Source organism: Strix uralensis, chromosome 24, assembly GCF_047716275.1.
Source record: "Strix uralensis isolate ZFMK-TIS-50842 chromosome 24, bStrUra1, whole genome shotgun sequence".
Classification (NCBI taxonomy): Eukaryota; Metazoa; Chordata; class Aves; order Strigiformes; family Strigidae; genus Strix; species Strix uralensis.
In genome coordinates this window covers 2,471,592-2,492,688 of record NC_133995.1, presented here as the reverse complement: position 1 = coordinate 2,492,688, position 21,097 = coordinate 2,471,592, and the positions used below count along the sequence as shown (strand labels likewise).

General features: G+C 56.1%; 1 long non-coding RNA gene across 3 annotated transcripts; it reads left to right on the top strand.

The window, feature by feature from the left end:
• The first annotated feature begins 613 nt into the window (after window positions 1-613).
• Window positions 614-6,102, top strand: LOC141954345 (uncharacterized). Of its 3 annotated transcripts, none has more exons than XR_012632153.1 (3): window positions 969-1,256; window positions 1,636-5,320; window positions 5,459-6,102. It is a non-coding gene; the product is annotated as an uncharacterized LOC141954345 (long non-coding RNA). The 3 variants fall into 3 exon arrangements; XR_012632152.1 differs by having other exon boundaries at window positions 973-1,256; window positions 1,636-4,301; window positions 4,832-6,102; XR_012632151.1 differs by having other exon boundaries at window positions 614-1,256; window positions 1,636-6,102.
• The last annotated feature ends 14,995 nt before the right edge of the window (window positions 6,103-21,097 follow it).

Here is a 21,097-nt window from a genome sequence, read left to right as displayed (position 1 = left end):
CAGACGCGCTGGATTTCAGCAGTTGGGGTGTTTGGCAGCACAGATCCTCTCTCAAGCATTATTATGTGTCTGGGCAGGGAGCGCTGCACAGCACCAGCCATTGCCTTCTGAAGCACAATTTCCAGCTGGCAGCCGCTGTGGTGGCTCTTTGCGGGATCCAACCCTACCCTCCAAGAGCGTGTCCCTAGCGCTGTTGGACGCAGCATCATCAGCCTGCCCAGCACATCTTCAATTCCTCAGCCCCCAAGCAACTGTGCTGGGCAAATGCATCTCAGTTCCAGGAACAGACCCAGCCAAGTCACCAGGCGGTGTTGCAGAGGCTGAATACACACAGGTACCACTGGCATCTCAGCCCCCCACGGCCTGGGTGTGGACCAGCCCTAGCAAAGCCCTCCAAGGCCATGCCGACGAGGTGCAGGTTGGGGCTCGTGCTTCACTTCAGCACTACCTGGCCCCTGTGCCAGGCACACCGTATGTTGTTAATATAATAAAACTCCTTGAGGAAGGGGGTTTTTATTTTAAACCAAACTGGCTCAGTCTCTCACATTGACTCTCTCGCAGTTTCATTCATCCCCACACTCACCCACACAAGGGGTCTGACCAGGTTCAGTGTGCAGCATCGAGTATGAGGGATGCTAGCAGCTGTGTCTTCGCTGTATCTCATGGGCTCCTCTTTATTGGCTACAGCAAACTGGTGACAACAGGTCTTTTATACCCTTTAGGAATCAAACATTTTCACAGCAGCTTCTTTAGCCTCTGATCCTTACACACTTCACCCTCCAAGAGCCTCAGGCAGGATCGTTGCCCTTTGTTTGGGCTTCCTTGTTGTGGGTGTCTTTACAGGTGCCATCATGGGGTTTGGGGGAGGAGGAAGAGGTAAGGGATGTGCTTGTATCTTGTTGCCATCCTCCTGCTATCAAAGCACAGGTCTTCTGCTGGTGAGTCATCTACACCCAGGCCTTATCAAACTGCAGCCATCTAGGCTGATGCAAACAACAGATTCCTCAGCATCTGCCTGATGTTGATTGTGTGTTATCAGGTTATCAGTGCAGGCCACTCTCATCATTTCATCTTCAGGGTTTCTTCTGGTGCCTTCACACCCAACCATTCCCACACAAACTTTCTCCATCCCAGTCTTAGAATTTCTGTTACATAGCTCTACAAGCAGGACAACAAACCTAGTCCAAAACGTTATTCTGAAGACCATAACAATGTCTTGGACAAGACAACCAGCAGCATAAAATCTGCAGCAATATGTATGTGCAAAAAGAGGGACACTATTAAAATTAAGAAACTAAGAAAATTAGAAATTTAAAAAATTAAAAGTAACAACCAAAAGAGTAAATCTTTGGACGTTATGTAAATATGATGCTGGAGGCAAGAGTAAATGTACACAGTCTGTCTAAAGAGATTCTAGCAGTATTATAGCAAATGTTTTTCAAAAGCAAGTATGGGAGCCTGTTGGAAGTAAAGTGATATCTCTGAATGAGCTATAGCCATGTCCAAACAATGCAAACAGCAAAGAGTGTAAACCTGGGCAAGTGAAATGTAAAACCACAGTAAGGCGAGCCAAAACGTTTTTTGAGGAACAATTTGCTAAAGGCATAACAACTAACTTTCAAATGTTTTTTTAAGTACACAAAAGATGGTTGCCTGCCAAAGAGGCTGGAGTCAACAAATGGTGGAGTACAACAGGAGCACTCACAGAAGATAAGTTTACAAGAGAAGTGAGATGAATCCCCCACATTGCTGTTCCCTACAGAGGCACGCAGGGGCTTCCCAGGCTGGACTGCTTCTTAACAGTGAAGAAGTTAGATGAGGTCCCTCAAATGGGGATGCCAGTAGAAGAAAATTTCAGAACACGCTAGTTTACATGAATGGAGGGAAAAAATGCCAGGACCTTCACCCAGAGAAATGTCTTCACACAGAGGCTTGGGGAACTCACTGGTGGTGCTGCTGACTAGCAGGGGATCCACAGCATGTGGTTTAGCAGTGTGTTATGGGGAAGAGTCAGAGTGATTTTGGCAGTGAACTGCTCTCTACAGATTGAGGTCACCAGCTGAGTCTCATGGGGATCCTTTCTGGAGCTGGTGCTGCTGATGGCATTAAAAGCTACAGAAAGACCTTATGGTGACAAATGATTACCAGTTAAGTCAGTGTATGTCTGATGATGCCAAAGACAGAGAATCTCAGGAAACCCCCTGTGTGGCTATAATGGCATAGGAAAGGACTCTTCTGTTTTCATGTGCTGTGCTGATTGACCTAATGCCACAAAGGGACATTCAACAACAAGGAGGGAAGGAACAAAAGTGATGCCTCATACCCATTTCCCATTTCTCATTACCCATTGTCCAGTGCCTCTGCCGACCCACGTGCTTTATGACCTGCTCCACGCTCTGCTGCACAGATGGAGCTGCTCCCTTCCACTGTTCTCCTAAGGAATCAGAGATATTGTTTAAAGCTCTCAGGACTGCAGCCAGGAATAATTTTCCACCTGTACTGCTCTGTTTTCTCAGGCTCTAGGGCTTGCTCTGAGATCACAGAGTGGAACAGGAAAGACAGGGAACTGATGCTTAAAACCTGGCCCAGGCCCTTGGTGGCCATTCTCAGCAGACGGTGATCCCCAGGATGGACGCAGGGACATCCTCAGCATCCTAAAGGTGTGACACCAGCTCCCGCACTGGGATGCATGTGCCTGGGCTTGCCTCCAATGTAGTGTGCACCCATGGGGCAAGCCAAGGGAAGACTCTGCTGTGTCCCCAGGAGCTATCCCCGCAGGAGACCCACTGCCCCCATGAGCCAGGCACTGAGCTCGGCCATGACAGCAGGTGCTGTCCCAGCAAGGAACCAGTCATGAAAACCAGTGAGCCTCCAGGAGGGACCCAGGCAGTGAATCAGAGCCAAGCTCTCACCAATAATCCCTCAGGAGAGACCCCAACAACCAATCAGAGACTGTCTGTTGCTGCCACACCTATGGGAGTGGTAGCGGTGTTCTGATTGGCCTTGGGAGACACCTTGTTCTGCACTGGAGTCAATCAGAAGAGACTGCTAATAAAGGGTTACTCAGGAATCAGAATTTCCTGTTGCTAGAAAAAAATGACGTCAGAATAGTTGAAACTGAAATGACTGGCTTGTACCATACCTGGAGCCTGAAGGGTGTCTGGACATCTCCTCCCCGAGCCCGAAGGTGGCTCTGGTGGGACTCTGTAGCCCTGGACATGGGAAAGCACAGAGACACCTCCCCACAGGTGCCTCCTCCAGACAGCTGTAAGGTTTCCAAAGTGGAGGTCAGAGGAAGGTTGAGGCACCTCTGGGGATCAACTAGTCCAACACGCCTGCTCAGAGCAGGGTCAGCTAGAGGAGGTTACCCAGGACCGTGCCCAGATGACGTCTCCACAACTTCTCAGGGTAACCCCTTCCAGGGTTTTCTCCAGCTGTGGGCATGGAGGGTTTTGTGTCATGCAGTGCCATGAGCTACCTCGGAGGAGATGAGTCTCTGGCTGCTCCAGAGATGGGTGGTGGACCTCTGTGCACCTCCATGTTGAGTTGCCCCATGTAGGTATGAGACGATGCAGCACATGCTGCCTTCTCCCAGAAGTTGTGGGCTGCTGGGATGCTCCAGCGAGATCTCCATGTGGGAAAACCCCTGACACTGTGCAACAGGGTGAGCAGTGCTCCATCACCCACCATCGGAGCTCGGGGAGGCACAGGGATGGGGCAGAGGCACCCGAGCCAGGGTGAGACAGGAGGTGAGGAGCACTCATCTGCAGCAAAGAGCTGGTGGTGGTGCAGGCTTGGCTGCTGACTCACAGGCTGAGAGAGGGCAGGTCCCTGTCCTGTTCCCCCAGCTGTGAAACTACAGGAATTCCTCCTGGCTCTGTTTTTTGCAGAGCATGACGGGACAGTGAGGAAAGCGAGCTGACGCAGAGAGGAGGAGAAGCATTTTGGGGATGGGAGGGCTCTGCAGCTGAGGGACCTTGCTGTTTGCAACCTCTGCTTTGCGTGTCATGGGGCTTTTCAAATGTTTTTTGTCGCCAATGTACCATGCTGTGCCCCATATCAGGGAACTGACATATCACTGGGGTCTGGACTGGAGAATGGCAGAGACGGCACTGTCTCCAAGGAGATTATTCCTGGTTGCCATAGAAACTGGTTTGGTTTTTTTTGTGCCCCCTGTCCCTCATTGTTATGGATACAATAATTAAAATAAAACTTTATTTCGGTCCCTGGATCTTGCTGGAGGGATGGGTGTATCCCAGGGGGTGCCATTTGCCAGAGACCACCAAGGTGCTGCTGACCAGGTAAGTCCATGCCACATACTCATAGGGTGATGAGAAGTGGTCAGGGAAGAGCAGGTCCCAAATGAGGGGATTCACTAAGTAAATAAGGACTTCAAGAAGGAGAAGAGGCTCAGGTCTGTGTCCCGGGGTTGAGCTCCCAACCCCAGCATGCCCTGCCACAGCCATCTGCTACTCAGCACGGGCAGCATGGGGTGAGCACGGTCCCCTGCAGGAAAGGAGCCCACCCCACCCCATGCCCTGCTCCCCATACGCCTGTTGGTGCACACCCCAGTGCCACCACTCTGCAGGGTAGTGGCAGCCTGGGGACACGTGACAGTCGATAGTCACCTTGTCCGCCATCTGAGGGGAGAGGCTGCAGGCAGGAGAATCACATGAGTGGCAAAACAGGAGCAGCAAAGGACCTGCTGGCTTCGTTACTGATTTACAGGCATGGGTGGCCCCTGGATGTGCCATGTGGCACCTCCCCTAACTCTTTAGACACCCTCTGACCCCAAGGATGGGGGCAAGAGTTTTATTTGTTTATCTTGCAGGAGCCAGAAGCCTGCCAGGTCCTGCTGCAGTGGGAAGGCTGCAGGTCAGCCCAAGCCAAGGGAGAGCCACCACAGGCTGGCACTGGGAGAGGAAGGGGCGGTGGGCTGCGCTGGGTGCGCATTTGGGCACCCACCCCTGAGAAGCAGCCGATGCAAAACCTGCTGTGCCCATGGGTGCATACGCCCTGCGGGCAGATATTCCTGGCATGGGGTGGGTGAAGACATTTCTCTTTCATGTGTGGGCCCTGCCCTCTCTGGTGTTCCTGCTGTGGAGCTGGGGCAGTGGAGCAGCCGGGGTGAATGCTCGGGCACTGGCGGGGAGGAGCGAGTGCCCAGCAGGAGCCCGGAGAGCAGCGAGGGTGGCTGAGCCCTCCCCAGGCAGCCAGCGCAGGTGTCGAGCGTGATGCCCAGCCATGGCACTGCACAGCCGTCCCTCGCCACTCACCCCCACAGCCCCGTGATGCCGGAGGAGCCTGGTCTCCAGCAGCAGTGAGTATTGCCCAGCTGCCCGCCTTGCCCCTGCCACCACTCCTGCCAGGCTGGGGACTCCAGTTTCTGCCTCCTGCCTGTAATGTGAGCTCCTGCCAGCCTGGACCTAGTTTGGTAACCAAGCAATAAATATCCCAGGGACAATGCAATGACACAGGTCCCTTCCCAGCCGTTGGCGCTGGGAACTGACATGAATCACGCGATGGAAACCAGCCAGCAAAGAGGCCAGAGGGAGATGAGCCCACACGTGGTTTTCTCTGGAGGGCTCAGCCTTGCCCAGAACCAAACTGGGTTAACTGGGAATCGCGTTTTGAGGTTAGCTGCTGAAAACAGTTAATTTGTTCAGTGTGACAAAGGGTCCCGGCTGGCCAGGCACAAGCAGAATTCAGCAGATGAGGGCATTTCTCTGTGGTGCCCCATATTCAGTGTGGTGGGAATCAACATGGACCTGTTGAAAGCACCTGAGATCTCCACTGATGGCTTCAGGGCCTCTTTTCTGGGGGTTCCCACGTGCCAGACACTCCTGCCCATGGTACAGCAGGCATTCCCAGTTGCAGTGGGTTGCAGGAGCACTGGTGACCCTTGTTGTTTGTTGTTTATTCCCAGTAGTGTTGCAGCAGCAAAGCCAAGATCACCTACAGAAGAAAGCAGGGAGATGGTGGCCACCTGAGATCCTCCTTTCCAGCTCACTGTGGAAAGAAATGTTGGCGTTTCTGCTTCTGATGAGCATTTCCCGTCTCAAACTCCACAAGAAGCTGAAATGAAATAAAAAGCTATTTGGATCTGTTGTCCTTGGCTTTCCTCTAGGGAAATTTTTCAAAACAGCACATATTTGCTCTAAAACCATCCATAAAAAGGGACTTGCCCCTCACTCTCTGTGTCCCGCCCACCCTGGACACATAATCTGGTATCTGGCAGAAAGTGGCCGGGTGGTTGGGACACCAGTTAGCAAATAGTGTAAGGCAAGCAGGGGAATTTCTGTCTCTCTCCCTGGGATGACATCATGTGGATGTAAATGCTCCGATGTGCCCCCACCTTGCTGTGGGTTGGGGCCATGTCTCAGTGCACCCGTCCGCTCTCAGCTGCCCTGGGAGCAGCTCCCTGGCCTTGGTGTGGTGCATCACATTCCCTTCGGGCAGCGCTGAGTGCCAGCAGTGCTGAGGCAGAGCTGGCCAGGGGCTCCTCGCCCAGCTCCCCGCCATGAGCCAGCGAGGCTGGGGTGGGGACACGGGCCCTCCTCTGCCCGGCTGAGCCTGGAGAGCAGGTTTGGGGCTGAGGAGGATGGGTTGCTCGTCCTGGGAGGCACGGGCTGCCCGGGTCCTGGTAAACACATTGCGAAATGCTGGGTTTGGCCTCACCCCCCCACACACCCCGACATTGCAGCTGAGTCATCCCGTGCTCCAGGCTGCTCCTTCCGACGTCATCCCTGCTCAGCCAGCCTGCCCTCTTCTGCAAGGTGGCACTAGCGGGGGTCCCCTCCTCCGGCAGGCAATGCAGCATGGTGCGGGGACCCGGCCCCTCCACAGCACTGCCTGAAGATGGGAGTCAGTCACAACCTCTACACTGCCTCAGTTTCCGCACCCATGGTAAAAGATCTCCCGGGTCGGAGGCAGCTGACTCAGTTTACCAGCAGCCTGTGAGAGGACAAACACACCAGACACATCCTCGGCAGGGCTGAGCACATCATGCGCTACACCAGCGTTGGGAGGACAGCTTCCCACAGGCATCCTGGAGCTGTGGATGGTTTTTCCACCTTGAAAAGGATTGGCAGTACACTCCTCCCAGTTAGCCCCAGGATGTGCTCCCAGGGCCAGCCACAGCTGCTGGGAGATTGAAGTGCTTCCTACGAAAGCACAGAGCAAATGCAGCTCACAAAGCAAGGCACAGATTAAAAAAGCGCAGGCACGCTGCCTGCTCTGCCTGGAGAGTTTGGCTCTGGCTCTCTGAGCCGGCAGGCACAGTTTCCCTGGCAGCAGTGCGCAGCTGGCCCCACCTCTCCTTCATCACCGGGGACCAGGCCAGGACTGGTGGTGGGAGACCCCCAAGGCCATCTCTACACTTTCACTACCTCCGAGAAGAGCTGTGCCAAGGTCATGCGAGGGAGGACTTTAGCTCCTCTCCACTTGCTCTGAAGTGATGCAGTTCCCTGGCACAGAAACAAGCCACCACAGCAGCATGCCAGGACGTGCTGCCACCCGCCTGGTGCACTGTGACACCAGGACCCGTAGCACAGGGCGCTGGGCTGGCTGCAAGCACCAGGGGAGGTCCCCAAATCTGTCCCAGCCTGGGTTGCTCCAAGACCCCAGCCATGGTTCTGCTCCCCAGCACCCCTGGACAGGAGGAGAGGAAGGGTCTGGTGGGGGTCCAGGCTGGCCCCTCCGAGATGGTGGTTGTGGAGACGATGCTGGGGCTCATCCCTGCCCCTTGTGCAACTCCTGGGTCAGCAGCTGGGCACAGCACGATGTAGGCTGCCAGCGCTGGGTTTATGGAGGAAGGTGTGAGCAGCGGGGCTCAGCTCTTGGCTCACCCCGCCACCCAGCATGGCCTGGGGAGGTTTGTGCTGTGTTAAGGGTGCGGGGCTGGGGAAAGCCACCAGCTCACTCCTGTGCACCCAGAGATGGTCCAGGCACAGTCCATGATCTTGGAGGGGTGGAGGCAAGGGGCAGGCTCATCTCCTGGGGCTACCAAGCTGTTCTGTCTCAGGCAGGTAAAGCCCAGAGCCATGTCCTCCTCTGCTTTACTGGTTTGATTGCCACAGGGATCTCCCCATCCCTTGACTAGCGTGCTGCAGGCTATCTGTGGTGTGCAGCCATGCTCTGCACACACTGGTGTGTATCACCCTGGACACTTTTGCCATCGTTTTTCCCAGTGTGGGGCTGCCCTGTGGCTGTGACCAGCCTTGTTGAGCACGAGCCAGGCTGCCTGGGACTGAACAAGATGCCTGTCAGCTTGGAAACTTGCTCCAGACTGGGTGCTCAGTGCTGGAAGATGCCCTGGAGCAGGCTTCCTTCAGCAGCCACAAGATCTAAATCTGGTCTCAACACCAAGTTGGGGTTTCCTTAAACTCTTCTCAGGAGCTGGCAGTACTGGAACAGCAATAACATCTGGGGAGATGGCAACACAGCAAAGGTGCTAGACCTGGCGCTGCTCCATGCTGTGCCCCCAGGACAAAGCATCAGAAGTGTAGCAGAGCTCTGTCACTCAGAGCTGCATCCTCAGCTCAAGCCAGCTTAGCTTGCCCTCAGGGACCAGCACCAGCCCTGTTACCTGGGCACTTACCATTAGTCACCTGCAAAATAACCACCTGGAGGGTGCCAGTGGCAGAGATCTGTGCTCAGGCTGGCACAGCCTGGACCAGTCACCACCTGGCAGAGCCTCTTGGGCTACAGGGCCAGTGGGCAGGACCCACAGCCAAGGAAAGCCTGGGTTAGCAGTCCCTCACGTCTCCTGGGATCCACCTCTCCAGGAAACAGCCAATAATCTCCTGTCTCCCCTGGGCAGTTTAGACTCTATCCCACCCTTTTGCCTAGCAAAGGGCCTGGAGTACAGTGTGCGCCAGGTACTGCCTGTACCTATAGCTCACCCTTAGTGTCCTCCAGAGACACCTGCATGATCTCATGCCATGTTTCAAGGTTGGCCTGCCCCTTTACTCCTTTGGACCACTTGCTGGGGCTTCAAAATGGCACTGCTCATGCTATGAGTGTAACCCCAGCATCCCTCACAGCCACTCCTGTCCTGATGCCACTGCTCATGCTGTGTCTGTGCTCTTCCATGCCTCATCTACTTCTAATACATTGCTCAAGCCTTGGGACCATGGAAGCACAAGCTCCCTTGGTCTCAGGTACAAAAAAATCCTGCTCACAGTTTTACCCCATTCTGTAAACCTTCTGCTCTACTGTGGGCTGAGCAGGTCTGTGAGGAGCTGGAGTTGCAGCAGAAAGGCCGGGCAGACTACGTGGCTGAGAGTATCCAGACTACACACCCACATATCCCTGTGAAGTTTGACTCTTGAGAGCTTGGACCTGAATTATGTGAGTCTTTGGACATGGTCAGGGTAGGCAGGCTGGCTCAGGGGAGAGATCTACTTCAGCCAGTCCCAGGCTGTCTGCTACATCCAGGTCTCAGACCCTGCAGCACGGGCTGCCTGATGCCAGACAGTCAGGCAGAAGACTGAAGGAGGATGCAGGAGGAGCTCTTAGGGTGGGTAAAGCAAGACCTGGCAGAGAGAAGAGAGTGAGGAAATCTTGTGGAGTCCTTTACAATGAGAACTTATGGAGAAAGAGTAGGACTTGCATCTCCTAGGCAGGCATAAGCTAATCCTGTTCTCCATGCATCCATCCCTGCAGAGAGCACACAGAGCCAGGAGAACATGCAAAGCACCTGCAAGCAATGTGGGGACCCAGCTGCATGCAGACTCCCACCCATTAACGCATGTACATAGAGGCACATGCATCCACATGCCTGACAAAATGGACATACTGTACCTGCAGCACCGGACATGCACGAGCAGCTTCATGTCTGTTCTGACACGCTCTCAGCTGGATCTCAGCCTCCAGCAGAAAAGACACCCTCCTCCAGGGATGTTTGATGTGAAGTGTGGGCTGGGATGTCTGTACTGAACCAGAAGATCAATTAGCTGGCCCAAACTGCCACATGTGTCACGGGTAGATTTGTCCCCAGGGTCCCTTCATAACACCCCTGCATGTACCAGGTTTGGGTGCAGGACATCTGACAGACTGCCACAGCCTGAGCACGAGGTGGGTGCTGGCTGGGAGCAGCCACTGGGAACTAGTGCACATCTGGCCAGGCTGCATGCACGAGTGGAAGACGCTGCAGGGAGTGTGATGGACCTGTCACCATCCTGGAGATACACAGGGATCCAGCCTGATCCACCTCAGCGCTGCTTAGGGGAGGCAAACAGCTGCTCCAACCCCCGTCCCCCCCCAGGTGCAGTGGACCCTTTATACTTTTTTTTTTTTTTGCTGGGGCAGCTGGAAGCATCCTTGCCTCTGGGGCTGCCGGAGGGAGGTGCAATCAAAGTGCAAGAGGGGTTGTAGCAGCATATGGGTGGCAGGTTTTAAACAGGGTGAGTTGCCCTCCAGCTTGCTTATGAAGTGAAGCAGCTCTCAGGCAGCAAGGACACATGAGTTTTGGGACCATGGAGGCTCTTGGCCCCTTGCCCAGGGTGGGCGTCAGCGGTGCCTACACAGTGCTGGATCCTTGGGGTGCCAGGACTGGGTCAGGAAGCCCGTGGCATCCACGAGAGGCCATCACCCAGGCAGGTTTTGCTGTTTGGAGAGTAGGAAAGGGTTAGCACTCCTGGTGATGCCTGCATCCAGGTATTTGAGGTATGTGCACACCGGGCTCGGCAGGGGAGAGACGCTCCTTCGCTCTGGCCGGGTTGCCTGGAGAGAGCTCGGCATTGTAGACACCCATGAGCTTTGTGGGGCCAGGCAGAGAATTTGGCTGCTGGCCCCAGCTTGTGCTTTGCTCCTCGGGGAATTTACCTGGCAAACGAGCAGGTGTCCCCCTCCACCGCCCCTGCGCAGCCCAGATTTGCTTTGCAAAACCAGAAGGTGACATCTAGCACAAGGAGAGGGCAACAAACGCACCCAGAAACGGCACACAAGGACACTGTTGGCTCTGTTCTTATTATCCATTAATCGATCAGCCAGTCAGTCACCATGACCACCGTCTCCACAGCAGCTGCTGCCATAGGATCTGTGCTCCAGCTTCAGCATGCCCCATCCCACAGGGTCTGCCAAGCCTCTGTGGGTGCAGGTGAGAGGTGGGCCAGGCTACAACAGTGAAGCCGGGTGCTGCTGGAACATGGAAGAGAGGGACTAATGCTGCTGGCTTCTCCAGGGACAAACCGTTTCCTTCCTCAGGCTGAGAACAGCCCCAGGAGACTTAGCTCCGCCATGGTGTATGGGGGTGATCACCATCACTCAAACACAGCCTAAAGGAGTCAGGCTGAACCCAGACATGTCCACAGTGTGTGTCCCCAGAGCATTTATGGGGACTCCCTGTTCCCCAGGGACCAGACCCTGGAGCTCATCTAGTCAAAATTTTGCCTTTTTCCCCAGCAAAACTGACTGTCACAACCAAGGGAACTTGCAAGACCGGTCCGTGCTCACCGCTGGACAACAATGTGTTGTTTTGACAAAGGCAATTGCAAACCACAGCCTTCAGCAGCCCCATGCCAAGCTGGGACCCATAGAAGGGTGGAGGTACAGACCCCCAGCATAGGCAAGGCAGCCGGGCAGGCTGCAGCGGGGAGAGGAAGGGGAGCTGAAGGTGCCCCTGCAGCTGGGGAAGGCTGCGGAGCTGGAAGAGGCACAGAGAAAGACCACGTAGACCTTGAAGACACTGGTTTTTTTTCAGGTGCTGTTTTTCCAGTTCAGCAAAGTCCCAAAGGGGGACAAGGGCCAACAGGGTGTTGAGGGGCTTCTCCTCCCCAAGTCCTTCTCTGTTCTTGGGCTTGTTCCCAGGTGACCAGCTCCCAGGCTGTGTAGCAGGGCTGTCCAACCAACAAAGTCCATATTGCCCTGAGCAATACAGTCTTAGGGCTTTATCCTGCTGCCTGGGGCACCAGCAGGGCACAGGGGGCTGAGCACCCAGTATCTGGAGCAGTGAGGGGCCCCAGGACAATGCCTGGGGAGCTGCTGTCTCAGGGGCAATACCAGGAGCCTTCCCCTCTAATGGCAGCACGCAGCAGAGGTGCTCATGCTGCAGTGCCCTGGCTCAGAGACCTGCTCCAGGAGCCCTGACATGCCCTGCTCCCCACAGTGAGCTGTTGGGTGGGATGCACGGGGAGGCACAGAAACACCCCCATGTGCACCCCACCGTGTGCCTGCTTGCCCCATCCCAGAGGCTGGATTTTGGGTTAAGCTGCGGGGGCTGGGGTTGTGCAGGGGTTTCCCAGAGGAGCAGGAAGATTTTGTGGTACATTCTGGGGATGAAAATCTCTCTCTCCAAGCTGTGCATTGGGAGAATTTGACCTCCTGGCACTAAAAGCCTCCCATTTCCCATGGGGAATGAGGATGCTGAGCTGGGTGGGCTCCTCCCACCACTGTCCCTCGCTGTGTCACCCACCCAGAGAAGGAGTTGACCCCGATGAGGGCTTGTACGGCTGGTGCATCCTCCCTGCCGGGTCCGCTCGGCGCAGGGAGTGTCCGGCACGCACAGAGGCATAAAGAGCTCATTGTTCCCAGATGGAAATGATCATCCCGGTGACCTGGAAACACAGAGCAGCTCTGTCAGCAAAGCTATAGGGTTTCAAAGGCTGAGATCAAAGGGCCCCCCGGGGTAGGACTCTGCCAGGCTTTCAGAGACACCTGTAATAAAAGGCACCTCCTTCTAATTATTCTCATTTTGCCTGTGACAGCCACTGGGGCCGTGGAGCTCGGCATTCGGTCAGGGAGTAGGGGCAGGGACATCGTCCCCGCTGTGACGGGCATGGACAAAGGGCCGTTGTGCAGGGAAGGGCAGGCGTGGGGAGCTTTGGCAGAGCACTGTTAGCCCCGCTTTGCCTGCTGTGAGCCACGGCCGGGGCCCTGCCCTCTCCCACCTCCCACTGTCCCTGGCTGGGCACTCCCCACTGCTCCAGCACATCCCTGGTGATGTCCCCCTGTCCCCCTGCCAGGGCTGTGCTCTGGGGCTGCACAGCTGAGCAGAGTGGTGGCAGCCAGAGCCACGCTGAACTTGTGGCTAGTGGGGACCTGACCTCTCCCAGCACAACCTGGCGACCCCAGCACTGTGCACTGGGAACCTGTTCTACTCCCTCTGCAAGAGCCTGAAATCTCCTGTCGGCAGCTCCCCAGACTGCTTTCCCCAGCCTCTTATCTCCTGGACTTCAGACCCCACCATCATTATCTTGCAGACACACCTCATTCACGCAGCTATCAGCCTGTGAACACACTGCATTTCTCTGTCTGCCTTAAGTTGGCAGAGGTGGCCCTGGAAATGCCAGTGCTCTTATGCAACCAGGCCCCGCTCCCCATGGCCACATCCCACCGGTCTGGGTCAACACAGCTCCTGGCACAGCAGGGATGCTGAGTCCCCTTGGCTGGTACCTACAAGGTACATCAGGGAGGGGTGAGAAGATATTTCAGGCTCCCTTTTGAGAGGTGCAAACAGCTTCCAAAGTGCAAGGCCAGGGACCTGCCTGCCTACAGGTCCAGCAGAGAGCAAACCTGCCGCGACACACAGGAGATGAGCGGGGTGTGTTCTCAGCAGGTCAGGCTCAGCAGGTGTTAGGAGGAAAACTAGGACTGTCTCTGTCCTGGGACGTCATATGAGAAATTAGCACAGCTCCCCAGCAAATTATTGTGCTAATTAGAGGAGGAGGAGGTGATTTATGTTGGCTCAGAGGCTCCTACGGCCAAGGGTCAACCAGGTCTTGGACTGGCACGGGGTCAGCTCTGACCATGAGCTGCAGGTACCTGAGGAGCCGAGTGTGCACAATCCCAGCATGGCCCTTTGGCGGTCAACACCTTGTCTCCCCCAGGTGCTGCTGCCTTGGTGAAGGCAACCCTGCCAGGCAGGGCCCTAGAGTGCTCACCCATGGGACCAGGCCAACATACGTCAATCTCAGATGGGGACATGAGACCCCACCACTGCCACCCCTGGTTTGAACCAACTCATCCTTCCCCAGGCAGTGCTGGGGAGATGCTTCAGCCTTTCTCTTCCCTCCCCTCCATCAGGGCAGCCAAAGGCAGCTGAGAGTGGAGGGGGACAGGGGTGTATCAGCCCAGCCCCTGTGGCTGCAGATGTGACACCAGCACGGGACATGCCTGGGGCTTAGAGAGAAGAGCAGGGTGTTGCATGTGGAGTGTGGGGACACTGACAGTGGGGCACAGGGTCACTCCCCCACAGCAAGTTCTGCTTCTCAGAACAGCACAGGAAGATGGCAAATTTAGCATGACAGCATCAACCATCCTCCCACTAGGAACTGTCCCTGTGTCCTCAGGAGCCACCAGTTCCTCTGGCCCTGGGAGCCTGGTCTGCCTGGCTCACATGGCACAGTTTTAAATCTGCGCTCTGTGAATGCAGCTTGGGGCTGAGCAGGGGGACACTGCTGGGGCTGCGGCAGTTGGAGCCCCTGGGCTGACGTCCCTCATGCCACGGGTCATGCAGCTCTCCTCTTGGGTCAAGAGACCCTTCAGCAGTGGTTCCTGTGCTCTGAGCTGTCTCAGGGAAGAGGTAAGGGGCTGTCAGGGCCCTGGGGTGCCATCAGCTCCATCTGTGTGCTGGGAACACCCCAAATGCCACTCACCGCAGGAGGAGGCTGGGGGGCTGTGCCAGCCTCTGTTTGCCCTCATTTCTGCTCCTTCCAACACAACTGTGTTTGCCTTCACATGGCACCCGGTGCTGAGCAAACAGTGCGTAGGGAGAGACGAGAAGTTGGCAGGGAGGGCCAGTACTGACTGTGTCCCCACTGTCACCTCCCTGTTGCAGGCTTTGCAATAAAATGCAGATCCAGTTTGAACTGGGAGTCTGCAAGGTGCGGAGACCTGGTGAGAGAATCACCAGCCTTGCTTTCAGGGGTGAAGACATCTGCTTTACCCTGCGATGCTGTCATGCCTCTATGATGGTGGTGGTGATGACACAAGAATTTCTACATGGGAAAGGCCACTTGCCATGACAGAGTAGGTGCCAGGAGGGAGTGTACACCCTGGGTTCATAACAGTCTAGCTGTCCTGAACCTGTACCATCCCTCCTCCATGCCATCGTTGTCCCAGGGACAAGGTCTCAGCCATGGCAGGACTCTGAACTCTGTTTTTTGATGCTAGGGTTTGATATCTCCTGTTTGGTGACTGCAGGCTCACAGCTAGCTAGGGCTAGTAGCCAGGGAGATCTCACAAGCAGCCCAGGACTCAACCCCAGGTCCCTGGTGCTGCCAGCTCAGCCAGCAGCAGACTCATCAGTCTTGTCCCAGTCAAGTCCCCAGTGGGAAATGGCACTGATCAGATGGATGGTCTTGTTTGAACTGGTTTCTCCAAGTCCATAAGGCTAACGTGAAGACATTTACAGACCAAGGTCTGATGATGACAGCACAAAACCACTCCAGTCTCCATCTGGGGTGAATTCAAGGCAGTAAAGTTATACTGGTTGGTGCTAGTGTCTTTTCTCAGTAGGAATGGGATGGTTGATATGCTCATTTATGTCACTTGTGAACTGGTTTAAGACAAACTGGAAGAAAGCCAGTGTTATAACAGCAAAAGAACAAACAGCGCAGATCTGCACTTGCAGAATGACCCACGAGGTTATGTGGGTTCACCAGCTCCATGCAGGAGGGGGTCCCAATAAATATAGTTTGTTACAAGCACTGTCTGGGTGTCCCATGTGGTCATTGCCCTTCTGTGGTCATTTCCAGGCCAGCCAAAGTCCAGCACTCTGTGCGTGGACAAGGCTGGAGGAGGTCCAGGCTGGCTCAGGCCACCCCATCACCAGCATGAGCTGTGCACAGAGAAGCAGCTGCAGTAGATCAAAGTGATCCTACAGCCTTCCCCTGCTTCACTGGAAGGTGAAGCACTGCTGGTGATCAGCTTCTCCTGCTGATTAGCTTAAATCTCACCTGCTCGCACTGAACCTGTCCCAGTCTTGATAGAAGGGCCACGGTGGTGTGCTGCTGGGACATGACCAGCAAGCTGCAGCAGGAACGCCGGGCAGGACCATACGCACTCACACCATCACATCCTACTGCTCATCCTTAAATCCTCCCACAGAATGCCAAGTGGCTGCAGAGTTGGAGTGTCCCCAGAAGCACACATTTCACTCCACAGGTCACTAGCAGTGCAGAATGAGCATGTGCTGCCGAAACACCTTGGGCTCCTGTGGCACTGGAGAGGCAGTGCCCGGTCTCTGGTCCCGACTCGAAATTACTGCACTTCCTGGATGGAGACAAATCTGCAGCCGTGATCAGCACAAGGCCATCCAGGTGTGACTCTGCCAGGAACTCCCACAAGGATTTGAGGGAGGGGAAGAAGGTGCCCAGGTGAACCAGTATTGGGGTGACCAAGGTGGGAGCCAGGGTGACACCATGGTTAGTGGGGTGACACTCGCTGATGGAGGATAAGTATGAACATCTCAACAGCGTCCTTCCACAGCCCCAGGTTACACACGAGCAAACCTACCATCTTTCCACCTGACCTGCCCCCCAAAGCACACAGACACTCCTCTTTGCAGCCAGGCTTCACAGGTGAGCGAGCTGTACCTTGGGTGGGGAGTGGGTCTGGCCAGCCAAGCTCATGCCATGAAGAGCTCTGCTGCTGCCAAGCTGGTGGGAGTGAAGTCTGACGGCAGCCAAGACCTGTAGTTTTGGCCTTAAGTAGAAATAACTCTCCTCTGGCCACAGGATAGTCCAAAGCTGACCAAAATCCTTCCTTTTTCTAACTGTGGCCTCACTTATTTTGGTTGCTGTTCTCCTTCCCTGCTGACCACCCCAGTCCCAGGACTAGAGGGATGCTGGGAGACATGGCATCAGGTGTCACACGAACCGTTTTGCTGCAGTCCAGCAGTATCTTTGTTACAGTCGTGAGCCAAAGGCAGGGAGGAGCTGCCCACTGCGGGCAGAGCGCTCCGCAGGCTGGTCCAGATCTGGGGTGAACTCATGTCAGGGCTGGGGCAGATCCAGACAAGCCCTGAAGGGCTGGATGTGGTGTCTGCATCGGATCCTGGCCACCAGACAGCACTGCATGGACCCTGGGGTCAGGGCTTTTGCTCACCTTCAATTCTTGCTGCAGTCTCACCCCTCCCCAACAGCCTGCAGCGGGGTGGGGGTGGGCCACCAGCTCTGGGCTGGGGACTGGGTGAGACCTGGGTGCTCTGAGCCCTTCCCACTGCCCAGGGCACGCATCCAGCCCCTGCTGGGGGGCACGGTGTGGGGTGCCGGGATTTGGCTCTGACAGGGGCCAGGGGCACAGGCACAGGGGAAGAACAGCTGCCCGCAGGGCCCCGAGGTACACGTTTTCCTTTCAAACAAGCTGTTAGCGTTCACCTCCATAAATAAATAAATACCAGGAGCCTGGCACTCGCCTGCTCCCAGCCATTACAAAGAGACCAGTGTTTGCAGCCAGGCTCCTCCTCCGGCGCTGTCAGGGCTTGCTCATCCCCAGGGCTGCCGGGGTTTTGCAAAGTCAGGACATGGGCTGTTCTCCAGGAGCAAGATCCGCTAGGCCTGGCCAGGGGCAGAGCTCTCAGGATGACTGGGTGCCAAGGCAGAGCAGGTCCTGGGGATGGGGGGAAGGCAGGGAATTTCCACTGCCCGGCAGCCAGCCGCTGAGCCGAGCCCACTTCTTGGGAAGCCCAATGACACAAGGAGACGCGGTGGCCAACCCAAGGTCATGCTGTGAGTCAGCGGCACGGGTAGCAAGGTGCAGGGCTGGAGACAAGCCTACAAACTCCATGGCACGTGTGGCAGCGTTGGGCAAAGCCTGCAAGGCTGCAAGGCTCCTGCCCAAGGGTGCTGTATGAACTACCCTGTTCCCAAGAAGACAGGAGTGAAGTTCAGAAGGTCTGCTGCAGCCCTGCCCCTCCCTGGAAGCCTGTGCTTTCTCTGGGGAATGGGGACAAAGTGGTGTCTTCGTCCGGGGTGGATATCTCCTCCAGTCCTGTTAAAAGGAGTAAGCAGCTCTGCCACACTTGCTAAGCCCTAGTCCTGTTGTCCAGGGGATGCACAGGCTCTGTGCCACAGCAGAATGCTCCGGGCAGATGAGCACTGTGCAGGAGCAGGACCACAGGGCTCCAGGCTGTGGGGGGAAAGGAGGGCTTTCAAAATGGGGTTTGGTATGGGGTCTCCACTTCTGCTCTCAGTGTTGCTTTTTATTTCTGTGAGTAAAAGATTTGTAGGCAGATTAGTTTCAGGAAATAGTACTGAAAAGAAACGACTCCCCAGAGCCTGAAGCCCCAGTCCCACAGCTGTGCTGCTGGCAGGGGGCTGCCCCAGCTCCCCAGGGTCCCATCCCTGCGACAGACCTGAGCCACAGCCAGGTACAGAGCCACCTCTGCACCCTAAATGCCCTCTGCAACTCAGAGACCTCCCAGAGCTGCCAGAGGAGCTGACACATCCCGGCAGGGTGAGAGGCTGGGCCATGCCTGGCCTCCTGTGTGCTTCACTCCTGTCCTGGGGAGCCGCTAACTCCAGTTGACGGGGTGGCCTGGGGTCTTCCCGTGATGTGCCCTGGGGTCTTCCCGTGATGTGCCCTGATGTCCCCTGCTGCAAGACGGCTGGGATGGGAAGGCACAGTAGCAGAGAGTGGGGTCCCCAGACACTGTAGCCATGAACTGTGGTAAGGGCAGGGGGTGAGCTGTGCTCCTAAAGCCAGGGCAGACAGTCAGGGGCACCTCAGACAGGACATCCAGCTCCTGGCTTTTGCTGCTGCACCAAGGAACAAGTAAGTGGTGCTGGGGAGCACTATGGCTAAGCTGAGCTAAAGCCTGGCCACCCTCAGCAGCCCTGGGAGAGCCAGCAAGATTGCAAGATTTCCAGCTGCCCTGGAGATCTGGGTGGGTGCCAGGAACCTCCTGTCTTCCCGCATCTCCGCTGGGAGTCCAGCCAGAAGGTGATGAACCCCAGGTCCATGTGCCCATTGCTGGGGGAGGCAAGCAGGAACGTGGTCCCAGCTGTTACAAACCCGCCAGGGACTTGGCTGGAGGGAATCCTCACTCCCAAAACATTTCAGTTTCACATAAGTTGGTGGTGTGCTTTATTTGTCCGAAGGCAAAGGCTTTTGCCGTGTCCTCCCGTCCATCCCCTGTGCCCCGCTGCCGCTCTGCTCTCCCGGGATGACCTGGATGAGGAGGAGCGGTTCAGCCCGGGTGCTGGCAGAATCTGCCCTTGATGTAGTTCATGACCCCGTGCTATTTGCAAAATGAATGTCTGGGCAGTGCCGCACCCCTGGCTGACATGACGTCCTTGCTCAGCTCCATACTCGGGGCCCCTGCCCACACGTACACATGCATACACACACACACAAACACACACAAAAACCTCCCACAACACAAACAGTGCTTGGGTTACACCAGCCCCGGATCAGTGGTGGTGGTGTGAGGCTGCAGGTGGGTCCCTCCACTCACCAGGTCAGGCAGGGAGGGACCCAGGACCAGCTCTGGTGCTGGCTCCACGGAGCATCATGCAGTTGAGCCGTGCCTGGCTGTGCCCGTGGGACGATATCAGTTTTGCAGCTCTCCCAAACCCTTTCTTCTTTGCACTGCTTACATCCCCACCTCACTGGGCTGGTACCCTGTGAGCTCTCCGTATGGGGTCACCTCTCCCCAGAGCATGCCTCTGCCCCTAACCAGGGCAGGTGCCCCCAGGTTCTGCTCTCCCCCTCATCTCCAGATCTTGGGGTCTGGGTGCAGCCCTGTCACACAGGCTCATGGGAGTGGGGAACAGGTCTTTTGGCTATGGACAAAGGTCGCACAAGGAGAAGCGAATGTACAGCAGTGACTGTGGCCATATTTCAGCTGGAAAAGATAAAATTTCCAATCATCATCAGGGCAGGAAGGAGCTGCAATCATTTCCCAGGCAAGCGGCTGGAGCAAGAACCAGACATGGTCTTAAGGCAATGCTTGACCTGTCCACAAGAAGGGGGACCCATGGGGTCCCTCATACCCCGGGGCAGAGGTCCCTGCTGGCTCCCTGCCCTGGGCTGGGTATGGACCCATGGGCAGCGTGGCCAGAGCAGCCCTTTGCTGGCATCCAGCTGTGTGCTAGTTGCAGGGCTGGCTCTGAAGCCACAGGGCAGGCCTGGGGCAGCATGGGGCCAGTGGACGCCAGGAGCATCCTCAGCTCTCCCAGTGCTTCCCCAGTCCCTTCTCTGTTTTATGGAGACCTTGGCCAAGTCCAGATCTTCTCTGTACACACCACATGTGGTACCAGGTTTCCAGCCCTGACTCATCCAAGTGGACTCTCTGGGCCAGCAGCCAAGACCTCTTCCAATACTCAAACCACCAGCCCAAGGGGTAGAGCAGGGATGGACATGGATGGGGGGACACTGTCGTACCTAGGATGCTCCTTCCCTCTCTTTCCCTCAGGTTTTGTGTCTAGAGAAGAGCCTCAGGCTTGCTGAAACTGACAGACACGTGCTTTGAGCTACCCTGGTTCACACCCCTGGGGGAGAAGATGGGTGTTTGCAGGTTCACTGTGTTTATGGGATCCCAAAAGCAAAAAGGGGAGAAGAACCAGACAGTCCCAGGGGCTGGCACACATGTGTGTGCACATAGGCACACAGAAAAGATGGGTGAAGGGATGGGGAGAATGTGTGTGCTGGGCTGGGGTGTGCATGAGAGGAGTGAGGGCTCTGTGTGGGCAGAGGGGGGTGTATGGTGCAGGAGAAGAGGGGGCAGCACTGCAGCCTCCCCACTGGCTCATCGGGTGGGCAGGGGTCCGCAGGGGCTGTGGCCATGGCAGCAGGAAAAGCAGCTGCTGGAGAGGAAGAGGAAGAACAGCTTCATGTGAAGCATGGCCAGGTCTCCAAGGTGCTTAAGGGGTCCAGTGCCTTGGGATGTCAGACCAGAAGGGCTGCTGTGCCTGGTCCCTGTGCCCTGCAGGTTTGTGGCCCCACCAAAAGAAGTTTGCCCAGTGTGGTGATCAGCTGGCAAAGAAGAGGCTGGGGAGGGCAGGAGGGGCTCCTGGGGCTGTGGAAAATGTTCTGGTCCTTCCGGGGACATTTGTCCCCCTGGTTCTCAGGCCTGGAAGATGAGAGTGAGGGACACACTGACTGCCAAGGAAGGAGGTCCTGTCCCAGGCAGCGGAGGGATGCTTTCATGCTG